Source organism: Argopecten irradians, chromosome 3, assembly GCF_041381155.1.
Source record: "Argopecten irradians isolate NY chromosome 3, Ai_NY, whole genome shotgun sequence".
NCBI lineage: Eukaryota > Metazoa > Mollusca > Bivalvia > Pectinida > Pectinidae > Argopecten > Argopecten irradians.
This window is the reverse complement of record NC_091136.1, coordinates 50,988,351-51,007,320: the sequence shown is the minus strand read 5'-3', so window position 1 is coordinate 51,007,320 and position 18,970 is coordinate 50,988,351. Positions and strand designations below refer to the sequence as shown.

At 34.2% G+C, this 18,970-nt stretch overlaps 2 long non-coding RNA genes across 2 annotated transcripts in view; one reads left to right on the top strand and one right to left on the bottom strand.

Moving 5' to 3' along the window:
* Window positions 1-18,970, bottom strand: part of LOC138318970 (uncharacterized) — an 84,051-nt gene that overhangs the window by 11,589 nt on the left and 53,492 nt on the right. The gene's annotated exons all lie outside the window — the stretch shown is intronic.
* LOC138318971 (uncharacterized) overlaps window positions 6,654-18,970 on the top strand; it is a 37,184-nt gene continuing 24,867 nt past the window's right edge. The window contains exon 1 of the long non-coding RNA XR_011207933.1: window positions 6,654-7,038. This is a non-coding gene — a long non-coding RNA (uncharacterized lncRNA). The remainder of the gene's footprint in view (window positions 7,039-18,970) is intronic.

Sequence of the window (18,970 nt, the reverse complement as noted above, 5' to 3'; positions counted from 1 at the left end):
AAGATATAGTTGGCTATTTCAGGACCGTTTACAAACGCGCCAGGCTACAATTAAATGTGGAGGGAAGCTGGAGAAAATTTGTTAAGGACATGTACTTGTGTTTGGTGGATTTGACTGACCACCAGGCAGTCTCTAGAATATCAAAAACATCACTAAAGTTTAGCTTGATAATGTTTGTCTCTGTGACATTCTTATGTTTCAAACTAGGGGAGATAATAAAATATTAGAATTTTGCTGAGAAATCAATATTACTCAGGATCTGTAGTCAGTCTAGAGGAGGAGGTAGTGGTAGTGCCATTCGGCATGCACAGCTCACACACAAGTTACATAACACAACTAAAATTCCAAAAAGGACATCCCTACTTCATGAATATCCAGGACAGAAAAGTAAAGTTTTGAAAAGTTATTGAGCAAACCATTAAAAGAGATTAGGTGTAATATGATATATTTCAGTTCTTTGGTTAGAGTTTACAAAAATCTTCTTTAAAGCAGATCAGATTTGTGTGAGTGTTGTTTATCCATGTAATGTCAATGGTGACTAAGAAGTCACCAGTTCTAGAGAAGTGTTATTCTAAATATGTAATAAATACATGTACTCCATACATCACACTGAAAATCTCATCGAAAGATGTCAACAAAGACACGATTTAGAATCGGCTAGGTCAATATCAATCAATACTTTGAGTTAATATTGATAACTTCCATTATTACAAATCACATTTATCAACAAACTTTATCACTTTTATCTTTCCCGCCGCATTTTCATTTTTACAAATTCAAGTGTTTCCTCTGTCAACATATCTTTGAACGCTTCAACGGTATTATGAAAGACTGCGACAAACCAACGGAGAAGTCTGCCAAGAGCCCAATTAATGCAGATTTTCTTTTTTTTTTGAAGAGGATAGAGACAGTGTTGAGTACATTTCAAGCAAACACTTAGGCTCCCCTGCATTAGGCAAATGAATTATTTCTAAATGGTGATATACTTTAGCAGGATCAACATCAAAGACTTGATTTTAATGTTAAACATTTGCACTACTTCAGGACAGAACAGTGTATATAAATCGTCACTGATAAACTTAATACTGCGGGTTCCATGTCAAATAAATTCTGTCTCTGGCCTTTAACAATTACTTGTTCTCCTATTGTCCCCGGAACATCCATCATGTTCAGATCTATTAGAGCAGACCTCTATACCTTTGATTGTTTATCATTGTTAGAGACAACAGATCAAACGTTCACCACCGATGTCTGTTAAGTGTTTTCAAATGTTTATATATTTATTTTAACTATGCTATGTGTTCATGAATTAATTACTACAATGGGGCAATGTCATGTCATTTATTAGGTGTTTGAAGTTGAAAACAGAAAGTTCAATAACGCTGCCCTTTATATCACTTTTATAAATTCATATGTAATGTAATTCTTTGTTTTGTTGAATGTTGTGTTCTGAATCTTTTTTTTGTTGTTTTAGAGTTTGATTAGTAATTAAGCCATCTCTTCTGTCAAGTATGTGTGGTACTTGTCATAATCATCGGATCACAATCAATTAACCTTAATGGTTTATATATATTATATATATACAGGCCTACTTGTATAGATACATACGAAGTTGATCTGTTTCTATAGAAACTATCAATCAACAAAGTTCATATTAATATATATCATATTGGATAAATTCCTTTATTAATCTTTTTCCAAACCATGCATATCTATAATTGATTTCTAAATAAAAAAATAAACTTATATATTTGTTTTCTTAATGAAATAGGACACATCATATTCAATAATGGATTCCTTAATGATCCATAATTAATTTCATAATGACTATGTACTTTACAAATATTTGTCCCACTAACTGTACTAATGTAAAAGAACTCTGTAAATTAATGTACCTGATGTACGGTTCATTGGGGTTAAGGGGACATAACTCTTACAAAAGGAGAGTGATAGTATTACCAGGGTGATAAAGTAGTACAGCGTGGGTGTTTAACACATGATTTTGATACATTAAATATAATACAATCGCATATCATCACTAAAATGTTCAGAAATGATATTTAATGAATTAAAATGTTTTGCCATTTGGTACATGTTGAGGAGATTGACATACGTTGTAGTGTATTTGGAATATTAATCCTATAAATGAGATTTATTAGCTGAAGGGTAATGGTATGCCATGTTTTATTTAATGGCTGTCACCTGTTCAGAACTTTATGTATATATGTACATATAATGCCATTGGAGTCTCAGTAACACACAGCCATTGAGATGCTACAAGTGAATTGTGGCTGTAACCCAATATGGAATTTGTCTGTCTGTCAGATATTACAGACACAATTACAATACTGTTTTCCGATACTGAAAATTAACTTTTGATATCTTTGACAACTGAACATTTAATATATAAAAACAAAACATTTGATGTGACCTTGATTAACCTTAGACAAAACAAGAGGCCCAAAGGGCCTTTACGGTCATCTAACTACCTTGGCAATAGTAAAATTAATTATATATGGTGTCACTTTGTCAGGACCATGTCGGGATCATTTTCAATTTCTTTCAACAAATTTTATTTCAAACAAGAGGCCAAAGGGCCTTAACATATAGGAAATTAATTAGATATAGTGTCATGGTAGCCATCTTCGATTTGGGATCAACCAGAGATGTAACAACACTTTGTCAGGACCATGTCAGGATCATTTCATGCAAGTTTCATCCATATTGCACCGGTAGAACTGGAGAAGAAGTTCAAAATGTGTTTTCAAGATGGCAGCTGTGGCGGCCATCTTGGATTTCGTATCAATCCGAAAAATAAAAACACTTTGTCGGGACCATGTCAGGATCATTTCATGCAAGTTTCATCCAAATTGCACCGGTAGAACTTGAGAAGAAGTTCAAAATGTGAAATGTTAACGCACGGCACACGGCGGACGACGACGGACGATAAATGACGACTATAGGTCATCCTGACCCTTCGGGTCAGATGACCTAAAAATTTTATGTTGCTCAAGAAGCTTTGCCTTTTTTTTACATCAACAGTATCAGATCTACCCTTTGTTCAATTGGAAAATAGTTGCTTGCACTATTATCAAGACATGTTTTATATATAAACTTATAATAACCAATCCATAAGTTCATTGTAACTAGATTATCTCCCCTTGATACAAAGGGCGTGAAATGGGGAACCGGCAAATACTGCCTCCATTCTCTGAGAATGATTGCAGCAATTGTTACCATTATAAATCCATTCAACCTATCTAACTAAGCGTATTTGTACAAAATGGCTATGTTAACTTATAATTAGTAAAAGCATTTCAAACCTTTCACAATCAATTCACATGTTAGAAAGCTGTAAAGAGATAACCAGGACAAGTCTGTAGGAGACTGATATAGATAAAACATAGGAGAGAGGGAGAAAAATGTTAATTATAATAACCCAAACAGGAATCAATTTGTACCACACATAATTAACAGTACATGCTATAGAAATCTAGGACCACAAACATACATAATGTAGGGAATATGAAACCTGCCTATTGCTTATCTACACATTTATCAGACATCATATATAGAAAGTTATGGGGTATTCGTTAATGGTAGAATTATTCAGGTCCTGTGAATGTTTGATACCTATAGCCTACTGATATAGTTTTATCATTGTTACCGAGTCCATAACTACCATTTAATTGACACAGCATAGTTATGATATGAAGGTCATTTTTCCACAACCTTTGATATATGGTAAACACGTTTAGTGTTATACCTATTGCGACAATCTATTCAGGCATTTGTTGTTGTTTAGTGTAAATCATCAGGAAGTTTCACAATCAAGTGAATACAAATAAACCATAATTTAATTACCATTACCAAAATTCACATAAGCATGAATTAGGAGCATAAAAATTTCACCCTTCAGTAAACCTTGGACAACAGCATGTAACAGATAATGGACCTTGTGGAGCATAATTCCGATATCTATCTACGGAACAGCTATATTGTATGTCCTTGAAATGTTTACGAAATCGTTCTAACCATTAATTGCTGTCTATTAATAATCTGTTTGGCAAGCCAAAAAAAAACTATAACCATACAGAAATCTTCATAGCTATAAGATCCTCATCGAAGTAATGAAAATCGAAAATCAAATGAAAATGTCCCAAATGTACCTAATGACCCTAACGTCCAGTAATAAATCCTGCCACCTCAATGACTACATCAATATTATTAGCAGATTTACTACTGAAACAAAAGTGAATTGCTGTTTTTTTTTATTCCAGGGAAGTCGACTTTCTGTCTACGACTGTGACGCGCGTGTCTGCGCCTACTTCCACCCGTTTTGAATAAAGTAATTGTTGACATTTGTTTGATGGGCCTATATATGAGAACTGTCCGTGACTGCTCGTGGAAGAAACTCGCTAGACTGTATGATCCAAGCGTTAATAGTGATAACATCATGGTCGTACGAAACGTTACAACCTACCAATTACAGTCGAACCGCAAGCACAGGAACAAAACACTAATTAAATCTATGTACCGATTCAAATGTTACTTCTGAAAAAAAGAGAGGCGTACTCGAATGGCATGCATTTGTTTACAGAAGTTACCAACAATAGTAGCATGAGTAGTTTCGGTGCAAGAAATCTACGCAGTCAATCGTAATAACTTTATCTGTCACCTGATTATGGACTAAGTCTGATTCATACTACGATGGTAATCGTTAAAAGAAATCTCTGGCACCAGCGTGTTCCAAAGAAGCTCAGGTTGAACAACAAATAAACAGATAGTTTGACCAATAGCATCTGTCCTAACAACACTATTCTTGTTGCCTTAGCACTGTAATTAGTATTACATGGTTTTGACATATGTACTGTGCCGATTTTATGACAGATCAAATTCTGGTCGTCACAATAGCCATGTAGATACTATAGATTGATAGCTTCTGATAAAGTAACTCATATTCAAATCGGCATGGATAAAGCACCTTTGGCACACGATCTTAGGATATATGTACAAGATATTTATCTGTATGACAGAGAAAAAAGAGATTGCTACTCCCCCTAGTGGAGAAAAGGCTTTGTCAGATAAGACAAACATTATGTTAAGTCTAGCCTTCAAACTCCATCAAAAGAAACTGTAAAAAGTCACCCAACCAACCAGCCAATCTCAAAGAAAAAAATGTCAAACTGGCATCCATTCAGCAAAGGTTTGTCAAAAGGTAACGATCCTCTAAGATGGAATTACAGATCAGGACCAATGTAGAAGCAGTGATAATACAGCAATAGTGAATGTCAGGCACCATTTCTCCGATAGGTGTAATCAACACCACGTTAAAGCAGCTCTGATTGCTACTTTAAAAAATCTGTTTACAATTGTTTCTCTTCAACCTACCACTTTTGTTATTCCTAAAGCAATAAGGTATAGAAAATGTGTCCATTAGATCCATCTAAGATGGTGTTTATGTCACTTCTATATTCAAATCGGGGCGATGAATAGAAATAGATACTTACTGTTTCTATTGGACAATTTCTCTTTCACAGATCTCTTCTCTTATGACATATAACTGGATGTCTGAAATTACAGGGCAGGGAAATTCTTACAATGATCATCCATTTAATTACTTATGATGTTGGTTTTTCCTGTCCACAAAGCATGTATATTTATATAATATAGCCTATAGGGGTTTATAGGAAACAAGTTAATGGAAGGCAGAGAGATTTTAATATGTTTAATAAAACTAAGTTACAAAGCTTGGTAAGTGTATGGATAAATAAACATGTGATTTTTTTTTACTAAAACATTATTATAGTCTGTAGAAAACTCCCTTTTATCCATAGAAATGATTGATTGTTACAGATAGTAACCTTTAATTTAGACTCTGTAATAGACCTAATGATTTTCTATATGAAACATTATAGTGGAAAATTTTGAACTATTTTTTATTAACAAATCAATTGGATATAATTAAATAACAGATAAAATAAAGATGTTAAAAAATTGCCATTCTAAAGTCTTTTTCTGACCACTTGATAAAGACTTTGTTGGCCTTATGTTGAGAGTACTGACATTTCAAAGTTTAATCAGTTTGACTTTTTATAATAATCTCACGTCTGCGTGTTAATTGCATATGTATTTCACCTGTCTGTGATTTCATAATTATCTCACAAGTCGTGAAAAGTAATATACGGCAGCTGTTAATTTATATAACAGTTTCACAGTTGTAGATATATATATATTTGTTAATTTTTTATAAATGTCATTTAGATACAAATAAAAAAAAGAGAGAGCTGAAAATCCATCAAAAATCTTAATGAATAGACCAAATACACAATAATAAGTCAGGAATTTGACATAGGATGTTATACATGATGTATATGTTGAAAAAATAAATGAATTAGAAAACTAAAGTGATTCTAAGTTTGAAGCCTTATAATCTTGCATATCAACACAATAAGATTTGTTTAAATGAAAAAAATACACACATCTCATTGCAATTTATTTTTTAGAAAATTAATATATGAAGTATGTAAATGCATGATAAACCAAATTAAGTGCATATCCTTGGACTCTGCTTGAGGATAAAGCTACTTGGGTACGGACCTGTATTGTGCAATGCTTGACAATTTACCTGTTGAATTTTACCTGTGAAATTAACTTGATCTTTCCTTCTCCACACCAGTGGACAGGGATTCATTAAATCATGGAGGAATCTGACAGGACAACAACTAATCCACTTCCTACCATGAATAAACATGAAGGTTTTATTGTATATTCTTACGGAGATAATCATGCTGTTTATCGCCCATTGTTCTCGCCACAACAATAGGACGTCCTGTAGTTGCAACCACTGTAAAATTTGTACTTTCATGAATGACAGCAGGGGATGTCAATTTCCCATCCCTGTCCCCGCCCCTCTCTCGGAATTATTGATCCCTACAAACCACAATAGTAAAGAAGCCGACCCCAAAACAAGACTTCTCAGCCCTGACAAAGAGATGGAATGTTGGACATAGTAAATCTACACCACTCCAGCCTCAGGTAATGCCACAGATTGAAATAACGGCAAAGTCCGCTGTCATCGAGCAACAACAGGAATCCCTGATCCCTAACCACATCCATCATTGTCCCTTGTCCGAGGGAGCTAATTATGGGCCCTGTTACATCAACAGACCCCTATAGTAGGACGTGACTCTATATTAGTGACCGTTATCTCCATAACGAGATCCAGGTAAACATTCTCAGGTGGAACAGGATATAAAAGTATATATCTACAGTTGAATATATACAACCAAGATTAAGTCTCATAATAGACTTCTTTTCTCTGAAGTTATCACTAAAGACAAAAAGGAATCTTTTACCTAAGATATCTTCACATCACCCCATAACTATTTTTGTGTTTGTAATTTGATACATCCTGGTCTACAGAACACATGACATTTATTGTTTCATCTCCTTAGTACATGTGAACTAAATATATGCTATATCAGTATATGGATTATTGATTTATGCATCGAAGAATACTTTAATGGAGGGAACTCTATGTCCAGTTAAAGCCATTAAATCCTTTAATTAAAGCTGTGTTTGCAGCTCTTCACTTATTCAAAGACAAAATTTGATACAAATGTGAAATAATCGGTAAGCAGCGTATGTGTAGGTATGTTATGCAGTATTGAGATCTAGGGTAAAAACCCTCTTCAGTTTTATGTCTATACCTTTATAAGGTCCCAGGGTTAAAGCTGAGCTGAGTGCTGTCCAATTTTTAGTCTATACGTTTATATGGTCCAGGGTTAAAGCTGAGCGCTGTCCATTTTTTAGTCTATACATTTATATAGTCAAGTGTAAAAGCTGAGCTGAGCGCTGTCCATTTTTTAGTCTACACATTTATATGGTCCAGGGTTCTGAGTGCTGTCCATTTTTTAGTCTACACATTTATATGGTCCAGGGTTCTGAGCGCTGTCCATGTTTTAGTCTATATGTTTATATTGACCAGGGTTCTGGGTGCTGTCCATTTTTTAGTCTATATGTTTATATGGTCCAGGGTTAAAGCTGAGTGCTGTCCATTTTTTAGTCTATATGTTTATATGGTCCAGGGTTCTGGGTGCTGTCCATTTTTTAGTCTATATGTTTATATGGTCCAGGGTTAAAGCTGAGTGCTGTCCATTTTTTAGTCTATATGTTTATATGGTCCAGGGTTCTGGGTGCTGTCCATTTTTTAGTCTATATGTTTATATGGTCCAGGGTTCTGAGCGCTGTCCATTTTTTAGTCTACACATTTATATGGTCCAGGGTTCTGGGTGCTGTCCATTTTTTAGTCTATATGTTTATATGGTCCAGGGTTCTGAGTGCTGTCCATGTTTTAGTCTATATGTTTATATTGACCAGGGTTCTGGGTGCTGTCCATTTTTTAGTCTATATGTTTATATGGTCCAGGGTTAAAGCTGAGTGCTGTCCATTTTTTAGTCTATATGTTTATATGGTCCAGGGTTCTGAGTGCTGTCCATTTTTTAGTCTATATGTTTATATGCAGGGTTCTGAGTGCTGTCCATTTTTTAGTCTATATGTTTATATGGTCCAGGTTAAATCTGAGTGCTGTCCATTTTTCAGTCTATTATACATTTATAATGTCCAGGGTTGTGAGCGCTGTCCATTTTTTAGTCTACACATTTATATGGTCCAGGGTTCTGGGTGCTGTCCATTTTTTAGTCTATATGTTTATATTGACCAGGGTTCTGGGTGCTGTCCATTTTTTAGTCTATATGTTTATATGGTCCAGGGTTAAAGCTGAGTGCTGTCCATTTTTTAGTCTACACATTTATATGGTCCAGGGTTCTGGGTGCTGTCCATTTTTTAGTCTATATGTTTATATTGACCAGGGTTAAGCTGAGTGCTGTCCATTTTTTAGTCTATATGTTTATATGGTCCAGGGTTAAAGCTGAGTGCTGTCCATTTTTTAGTCTATATGTTTATATGGTCCAGGGTTCTGAGTGCTGTCCATTTTTTAGTCTATATGTTTATATGGTCCAGGGTTCTGGGTGCTGTCCATTTTTTAGTCTATATGTTTATATGGTCCAGGGTTCTGGGTGCTGTCCATTTTTTAGTCTATATGTTTATATTGACCAGGGTTCTGGGTGCTGTCCATTTTTTAGTCTATATGTTTATATGGTCCAGGGTTAAAGCTGAGTGCTGTCCATTTTTTAGTCTATATGTTTATATGGTCCAGGGTTAAAGCTGAGTGCTGTCCATTTTTTAGTCTATATGTTTATATGGTCCAGGGTTCTGAGTGCTGTCCATTTTTTAGTCTATATGTTTATATGGTCCAGGTTGAGTGCTGTCTATTTTTAGTCTATATGTTATATGGTCCAGGTTAAATCTGAGTGCTGTCCATTTTTCAGTCTATTATACATTTATAATGTCCAGGGTTGTGAGCGCTGTCCATTTTTTAGTCTACACATTTATATGGTCCAGGGTTCTGGGTGCTGTCCATTTTTTAGTCTATATGTTTATATTGACCAGGGTTCTGGGTGCTGTCCATTTTTTAGTCTATATGTTTATATGGTCCAGGGTTAAAGCTGAGTGCTGTCCATTTTTTAGTCTATATGTTTATATGGTCCAGGGTTCTGAGTGCTGTCCATTTTTTAGTCTATATGTTTATATGGTCCAGGGTTAAAGCTGAGTGCTGTCCATTTTTTAGTCTATATGTTTATATGGTCCAGGGTTCTGGGTGCTGTCCATTTTTTAGTCTATATGTTTATATGGTCCAGGGTTAAAGCTGAGTGCTGTCCATTTTTTAGTCTATATGTTTATATGGTCCAGGTTAAATCTGAGTGCTGTCCATTTTTCAGTCTATTATACATTTATAATGTCCAGGGTTGTGAGCGCTGTCCATTTTTTAGTCTATATGTTTATATGGTCCAGGGTTCTGAGTGCTGTCCATTTTTTAGTCTATATGTTTATATGGTCCAGGGTTAAAGCTGAGTGCTGTCTATTTTTTAGTCTACACATTTATATGGTCCAGGGTTCTGGGTGCTGTCCATTTTTTAGTCTATATGTTTATATGGTCCAGGGTTCTGGGTGCTGTCCATTTTTTAGTCTATATGTTTATATTGACCAGGGTTCTGGGTGCTGTCCATTTTTTAGTCTATATGTTTATATGGTCCAGGGTTAAAGCTGAGTGCTGTCCATTTTTTAGTCTATATGTTTATATGGTCCAGGGTTCTGGGTGCTGTCCATTTTTTAGTCTATATGTTTATATGGTCCAGGGTTCTGAGTGCTGTCCATTTTTCAGTCTACACATTTATATGATCTAGGGTTAAAGCTGAGTGCTGTCTATTTTTCAGTCTATATGTTTATATGGTCCAGGGTTCTGGGTGCTGTCCATTTTTTAGTCTATATGTTTATATTGACCAGGGTTCTGAGTGCTGTCCATTTTTTAGTCTATATGTTTATATGGTCCAGGTTAAATCTGAGTGCTGTCCATTTTTCAGTCTATTATACATTTATAATGTCCAGGGTTGTGAGCGCTGTCCATTTTTTAGTCTATACGTTTATCTTCTAATCCTATTTGTAGATGTGTTTGTGTTGTTGTTGTGAGTGTTTGTTCCTTAAGACACATCGTGGACAGTGACAGGTATCCATTACTCTGGTCTGATTACCCTAATTAGACGAGCTCTCCGATATGAAAGCCAAACATCATCCCCTTATCCAAGTGTTCTATCTTCTCATTGTTTAACAGGTTCAAATATTGACCCATATATAATCAGGTCACCTCTGTGAAAAAGGTTAGGTGGTTAAATATTATCGTCCTGTCATAATATTGATATTGGAAACTTCCATATGGTACAGACGACCTAAAAGTACCCATACTTTGATACTCAGAATGTTGACGGCAGATTTCAGAACTCATACAGATAGAAATGAACCAATTACATAGGCAACAGATGGTAAACAAAGGTTATAACTTTTGATGATATATGATTGCAAAAACAAGAAATCAAAGATTTTGTTCTGGTAATCTTTTAGATGTTTGTTAATAAACCCACATTTCATATCCGCCTATAAAGTTATACATTCTTCAAGTATTCCATAAAAGCACCAATGTATATCCCTGTATAGTGAATGTCTATAGTGGCTGTCTAGGGCTAATAACTGGCAAAATACAGTACATTTTCTTCGTTAGAAATTCATTATCACAAACAATGATTCATGAAGAAAAACACAAATTGGCAAAAACATTCAATTACTTTCCGACCACAAAACCATCAACAACTGATCACAACAGAAATAACTTATCTGAGCTTGAATCACAATCCCATGAAATTGTAATGATGAATACACACAGCTTTGTTTCTGTGTAACAATGTGAAATGTATTGGAAACTCATTGTGATAATGTCAATTATTTATCCCTGAAACCACACACAAAATCATCATGGACATGTATTTCTCACACACCATATTTCTTACAATTATCATGCTCAGCTGCGTAAAAAGATTCCGATGAATAATTCTGTCAAAATATCTAGTTTTGACAGCCATTTGTAAATTTCATAATTAATAAGCGAGACAGTTTCTGAAAAGATAGAATTTTACAATTTTTACGCTCAACAGAATATAACAAATATCACAATGATATACAAAGAAACTAACTCCAGGTTTGTGTGGTAGCAACAAAAGCTATTGTTAAAGTCATTTCTCTTGTCAGGTTTCATTCCACCTTGCTGATTCTCTCGTAAGACGATCACATGCCATCGCAGTTTGTAGAAAAATCACCCAGCCTAGCGAGTCAACAGGACCTCCTTTTGACAAGATTCACTTCTATACAAAAGATTCCTATTGCATTTGGAGTTTTGCTGGACCATTAAAAGAATTTAACACCTGAACAGAGAATCTCAATTTTCATCAAGAAGTGTAATATTCTATGGCATTTACTGACACAAGTTATTACAAGGTTTGATTGCAGACACTATTATCAAGTAAAGTTCACAAACTCTCCGCAAATAAACCTTGTGTTTTTTAAGCCACATCATACTGTTATAAGGTAAAGTGAGAGACTGGAATCCAAACTGACACTAATTAAAACCCATCTCCAGACTCATAAGTAAATTGATGTTGATCGGATGGAATTTAACATCATATATTATAACAAGAAATTCTTTCCATGAATTTTATGATGAAAATAAAAACTTTTATTTTGATTCACACCAGTGCATTTTGGTGAAATAAAATTCCAAAAATTATGTTTCCATACAGAAATGAAGGGAAATTCTTCAGAAATCAAAGTTCAAATTCCTGTAACAAAGCCATATAGATTGGCTGTTTGGATAAGAATTGGAGAAGCCACATGTTTCCACATTAAAATGGATTGAAATCCCTTTAGAGCATGTACTGAACGGACTGCTGTGACAAATTCATTTTATTTATTGAATTGAACAACAAGTCTTAGAATTCATTAGCCATTATCCACCGAAGACTGGCCAGGGTGTTTAGTTAAGCTAATGTCTTGTCATTCAGGAGGAGACCAACACAGATTTAGTAAGGCCATTTCACCACGGAAACTTACAATATTTAGAGGGCTGAAATATGCTGTGTGAAGATGTATGGAGTTGGGCCTGAATGGCATCGCCCTGGGAAGTCGTAATTAAGATTGGGAGTAGAGGAGGAGAATGGGTCGACATTAAAATCTGAAGAGGAGCATTAAAGTTGATAATGAGGTGTGATGCTATCACCTAAACACAAGGAAACACAAACACATTTGTAATGTCAGATCTCCTGAGGCCCTTCATAGTGAGATCAAACCTTGACCAATGACACCCGATCTGCTATTGACTTGTGACGCTAACACACACACTTGGAGAATAGCTTTACATCACCTATACAAATCTTACTGCCATTAAAGGAATAATCTCTACAAGTAGAGTGCTTCCCCTTCCCTCCCGAAATCTTTAATGCCCAGAGGAAGTTACATCAGAGTATTGATTCAGTCAGGTTTCACTTGGTGACTTAAGGCCTGGGTGTACTCCCCCTAACCTTGTAAGAGGTTACGATGACCTTTACTCTGTAACAAGTTACACCACAAATTATTACAAATTTGATAACTTCTATTGACAATGTCTTGATCTTCTCTACAAGGCTTTGAACAATAGTGCCATCAAACCAAGGGAAACATGATGACACTTGATCTTGTCTGTTTACACACAACAGTAGAAATAAACAACCTTACACAACCATAAGATATTACCTTAACCACAAACAGGACCGTAAAGTTAATATGTAGGAAAGGCAACAAGATTCTATAGAAATCTTACCTTATTTGCAGTTATTGTGAAACTTTTGTTTGGATATAATAATGAAAAATATGCAAATTAGTTTACTTTTGAACCAAGCGTATTGATAGTTCCTCTGGTTAACATCTTTAAATTTACTGATGGTAGGGAAACTTTAGATCTGTTTACAATTTTAAGTAAAAAGATTCATAAAGAAAGGCAGTATTCTAAAAGTACTGTCTTAATAACTAAAAAGAATATATATCAAAGAATTAAAAGAAATAGGCAAGCTGCTTTTAGATGTAAAGCACTCCTTACAAACAGAATAATAAACACTTGTACATCAACTTTGCTGACTGATATCAAACTTTTTATTTCCCTCTTTAAAAAAAATCTTTTTAAAGAGAATTTCTTCCATGAATGATATCAAATTGTTAAATGGCATTAAAGAAGCAATGAAATTGACGATATGTCTTGTCATCTCAGTGCTGACAAAGTTTAGTACCAGATAAAGAGGGCATCGTATTTTATTATATAAGTATAGATTACAAATTCAAAGGTTCTACGTATCATTTCTGATTCAGAGTACAGATTAAGTAATGTGTTACCTTTATCTACTAAAATTTCATTATTCCTTTACGACAATATTACATCACGCTGTTGCTGTACCAAATGATCCATGATATACATGTTTATTCAAAGAAAAAAAAAGGTGTAAATGTGAAGAAAAAAACCAACAACCCAAATTCATTTAAACGTACACATAAAAAGGAGTGGCACATTAGAAACGACGCACCTTCATACAAGTACGATATGTAGAGTTACAGGTATGGAGACGTGATACGCCCAGGTTGTGACATGTGACAACACTGTTAGATACACCTCTAGAAGTGAGAAACCTAAACGAAATCAGGTTGATTGATTAAATCCATTCACTTTTACAAATAAAATTTAATTTGTGGAACAGTTCTTGATTTTAGTAATTATCAAACGAAATAAACTAAATCACATACAGAATAATGAACTGGGACCCAGTGACCCCAGCTGATGCTGTTTTACAACTTTTCAATCTGAAATCAAACTGAAGTCATGAGTGAAAGCCAGTGAAGGCACTTGTTACAGGAGTTAACCACAGGCACCTTTTAACGTTTAGTCGGGTATAATTTGTAAAGTAAATTAAAGAAAATAACAAGTCTGTAAAAGTGTGGTCCATAATCATCTTGGTTGATGAAAAAGCTCTGAAATATAGTTTTAAAATGAGGTCTAAGGCCTACAGACCATTACAGAGTATGTGTGTATTAGGGGTACTATGGGCAGGGACCCACTAATGGTCTACTCATATCCCTTTGACTGGTAAAGCAGAAAATTGAACTAAATCGACACAAGATATCGGGACCTGGATTATATGGGCTGTGACTGATGATGTTATAAATAAAATCAACATTGACAACCAAATATACTTCGGTAAAACAATTTTATACCGTGCATTTATGAGGGTACCGTCTATACAAGTTGACTGAGAGACAGAGAATATTCCACATTGCTCATGAACACTAATTCTTACAAGAATTTAGATAATTAACAGTTCGTTATAATATGTTTGTGAAAAAATCATCTCCCTTGAAAAATCTTTATACTGTTCCAAACACCACAGTTCTTGCTTGTCTTTCAAAAATGTTGTTTTCAAATATTCATAAAGCAAATGATTTAATTCATCACACAATAGATTTAAACATTAGTATGATATTTTTAGGTTTTGAGTTACAAGTATGCATGGTGTTATATTCAACCACATAGATGTTGTCTTATGTCATTCCATTTGTCCTTACTTAAATCTCTGGGTTTTCCCATTCCTTTTAAATACCTTTGATGCTAATTTTAAACAAAACTGTCATTGTCTTGCGAAGAAGAACTTTTGCGGGGGACATCAATATGGAGTTCTTATCATATCAAAAGAAAATTAGACTGTCAAATAGTTGTGGTGTAAAATTAGGAGAGCTAAAGTATTTATAATAACTCTGATCGTATCTTGATCAAGATCCATATTTTTGTGTATAGAAATGTAACATGGCTGGATATGATAGAGTGGTTTCACACAAGGTTGGGTTTGCCTGTGGTTACCTACCCAAACCACCTACAGACAGGCTGATGGTTACATAGCTACCCCCTTTTGTTTCTACCCATTCTATCTTTAAAATAATCCAGACTGAAAATTGTTTCTCTTGGGTCACCGATCTCAACAGCTTTTGTTATATCCCTTTACAAATCTTGATAATGTTTGTGAATTGGCTGTGAAAACCACAAGTCTTGTTCATATCATCCCAGGATAACTCTCAATCTCACGGCAACACAAAGACTCAAACAATCAACACATGCATCATTTCTTTACTTTTATGTAAAATCTTTATTATTGATGTTTCTCAGTAGTTAATACAAAATCAAATAAAATGTTATTCATTATATAACATGTTAGAAAGATAATTGATTGACCATCTTACTCTAGCTGTCAGAGGACAGATTTTCATATCAAAGATTTATTATTATCAATAATATCTACTATATGTAATAAATGAATTGTATACTAATCAAGTTTCCCTCATGAAAGGAAATCATTTGATTGGTATATTGTAATCTTTAAGAACATTTTAAAATGACTTAATCAAACTCATATATCATCTATAGGCTAATTTAATATATATGCACTGTTACATCTTATTTCAAAGCAAGCATTGTAAATGCCACTTTATGTTTAATTTACAGATTAGGAACGCAATCATCAAACTTCTAAATTTGAGATTCAATATGTTCCATCATAGGAATTGTAACATACACAGTTAAGCTGGTAAAACTTTCATAAAAACCAACTAGGAAAAGTTCCCGCATGTTTAAAACTGATTAGCATTTTTGTAAGATAACCATTACAATTCTCATCTGTGAAGAAAAATTCCAAGGATTTTATCTACACAGAGTTTCCGGTTTTCAATCATGACTCTAAATTCTAATAAGACAGAAATGAAAATGACTTGCAAAGTACATTGGAGTATCAGTTATACAGAATGCTTTGTATATATATGAAATGAATAGTCTCCGAACACTGATTAAGATCTTAAGATAAATAAATATACACATCATTAAACTTTAAATCTCAACAATAAAATTCCTTACATAATTTTTTACTTTAATTTCAAGATTTCGATTAAGATTTCGAATAAAGAAATAAGAGTATAAATACCAAATTCTGACAATCTCGAGTAAAGAAATAAGAGTATAAATACCAAATTCAGACAATCAATCAGTAGTTATACAATATTGATATCAATAGTGTTAGGTGATACAATAGCCTCGTCACTGTTCCCACAGCCTAGGTGCAGTCAGCCTATTGTAGACTAATTCAACTGTAATTAACATACAAATCATTGCTGCATACAATAATTTGTGACATTCTCAAAGCCTATCAGAAACATCAACGATACAATATACCATGTCAAATTTAGAGAAAGTTTTGACAAATAAATAGAATAGATATTTTTTTTCTTCAAAACTGATCAAGAGTTGAACGCAATTAAATTGTCAGGTAATCATCTTAATGACTTCATGATAAACATAACATGTTTACAAGTGGTGAGAGATTTTCACTCTCTGCTGACCCAGTTACCCATCCATACACGATTATATACTAATCACATCAACATTCTACCATCAATCACTAATAAATGGCAATCGACATCTTCTAAAGCTTGTTTGTGTGACCTTTTATACTTATATCAAGGTCATGCTTTATAATTTGCAATAGAACTCAGTAATGGGTATATAACTCAGCTGTAATAGTTTTGTACGCTGTGCCTCGTTACAACTGCACCTTTTTTATTTTTCAGTATATTTTATATAAGTCAATCTTTGACAGTATTTCTTTCAGTATACTGTGTATTTCACTACTTTGTTTTTCACTTCATCATGCAAGCAGACTCATTCTCCTCATAGTATAGTCAGTGTCATAATGTACAATTAAAGCATCTGTCTATTTTCAGTAAAACATGAATGGAAATTATACCCCAATGAGAGTGGGTCTAGATTATTGTAAGAACTTTTATAAGTTGTGCAGCTTACTTCCTACCGCCTCTCCTGTGAAGGTCGAGGCTCCATTCACACTCGCCCACAAGATTATAACAATCAACCTGGTCTTTGTGGAAAGTTGACATTGTCATTTTGTGGTCATTAACAAACCCATTTGAAGATAATTGTGGTTTTTAATTGAGACTGGTATGGAATATTTTCAAAGGGATTCCCACAGTACAAAATTTCTATATATAATGCTAAAAAGAACAAAGTCAAATCAATGTTTTTTCGACATTACTTTAAAGTATGGGGTGAGGAATGGAGTTTGTTCTAATTGTATACCTGTCTATCTACCACCTGTCGGTTAATGTTATATGATCACTTTTCAAACTATTATCGTCTGTCTTTTTATAAGACCCAAGTTTGAAAAGAAATTGTTTAGATCACAAATTGAAATATTGGAAGATTTCTGAAAATTTTCAGTTCAATTCATGACTAGGAAATCACTTAAGGACTACAGATCGTTTCCAACATAAATGAGAAATAGACCTATTAACAACGGTCTAGTTGATAATGTCACGACTTTTAATTGTGTTTGACTTTTCACATCTGAGGATTTGATATCAAAGGATTTAGCTGAAAACTGGACTGAAGGAGATGCCAAGAGAAGATTCCTGGTTAATGCTCATGGACATTTCATCTAAATGTAGATTTATAACATCTTTTATAAACATATATAATTGTCATGATTGTCATGTTAAAGTTGTCAAAATGTCACAATTAAAAGGAAAAGAAAAGAAAGAAATTAAGAAAAAACTAACAAATGTAATGACTTTCTTGCATGTTCTTCTTTCAGAAGATTGTTTATGTGGGTGTTATTAAGTGCAAAATAGAATACACCCTTCTAATGCACTAAACTGACAAAAATGTCATCTGTGAACAAATTTTTCATTGTTACACAGACAAATTAGTAAATGAGTTTACACTGGGAGTGAGGGCCAGACCGAGGAACAATGTCGACCACAGTATTTCTGACAAAGAACCTGCTACTATTGTAACAGTTGTGTAAGGCAACTAGACAACAGGCGTCAAATTGCGGAGTGTTGAATGAGCTACAAAGGGGAGAGATAAGATAAACACCATGATGAAACCCAATACACAATAGTCTGTGGTGACAGGAGAAAAATGGTGCTGCCATAACTACTAAAAGAGTATATCATAGTACAGCAGGTCACGCCCGAACTCGGGGTACAACTGGTGCTACGATGAACTCGTGCATAAATCCTGCATTCTTATACACAGGTGTACTGATGAACTCGTGCATGAACTCTGCAATCTTAAATACCTGCATTTTTGTTTGTTATTATTGTACAGGTCCTTAGGTTTCTCAGGTTTTTAAAGTTTCTGAAACTATTTATAAGTCATATAACTTACTTCAACCCTAGAGTTAATGACCAGATGATTTAACCAAAGGTCTGGCCCATCATTTGATTTTGGACACAGAAAGTCCTTCATTTGATCAAGTTTCCCCTTCAAATTAAAAATCATATATCAATGATATGGAGATGAAAATGATTTTAAGCTGAAAACAAAATATGTTGGATAAAGAAATTAATTTTCTGAAGATATACAATTGTTTAAACAATCTGCAAG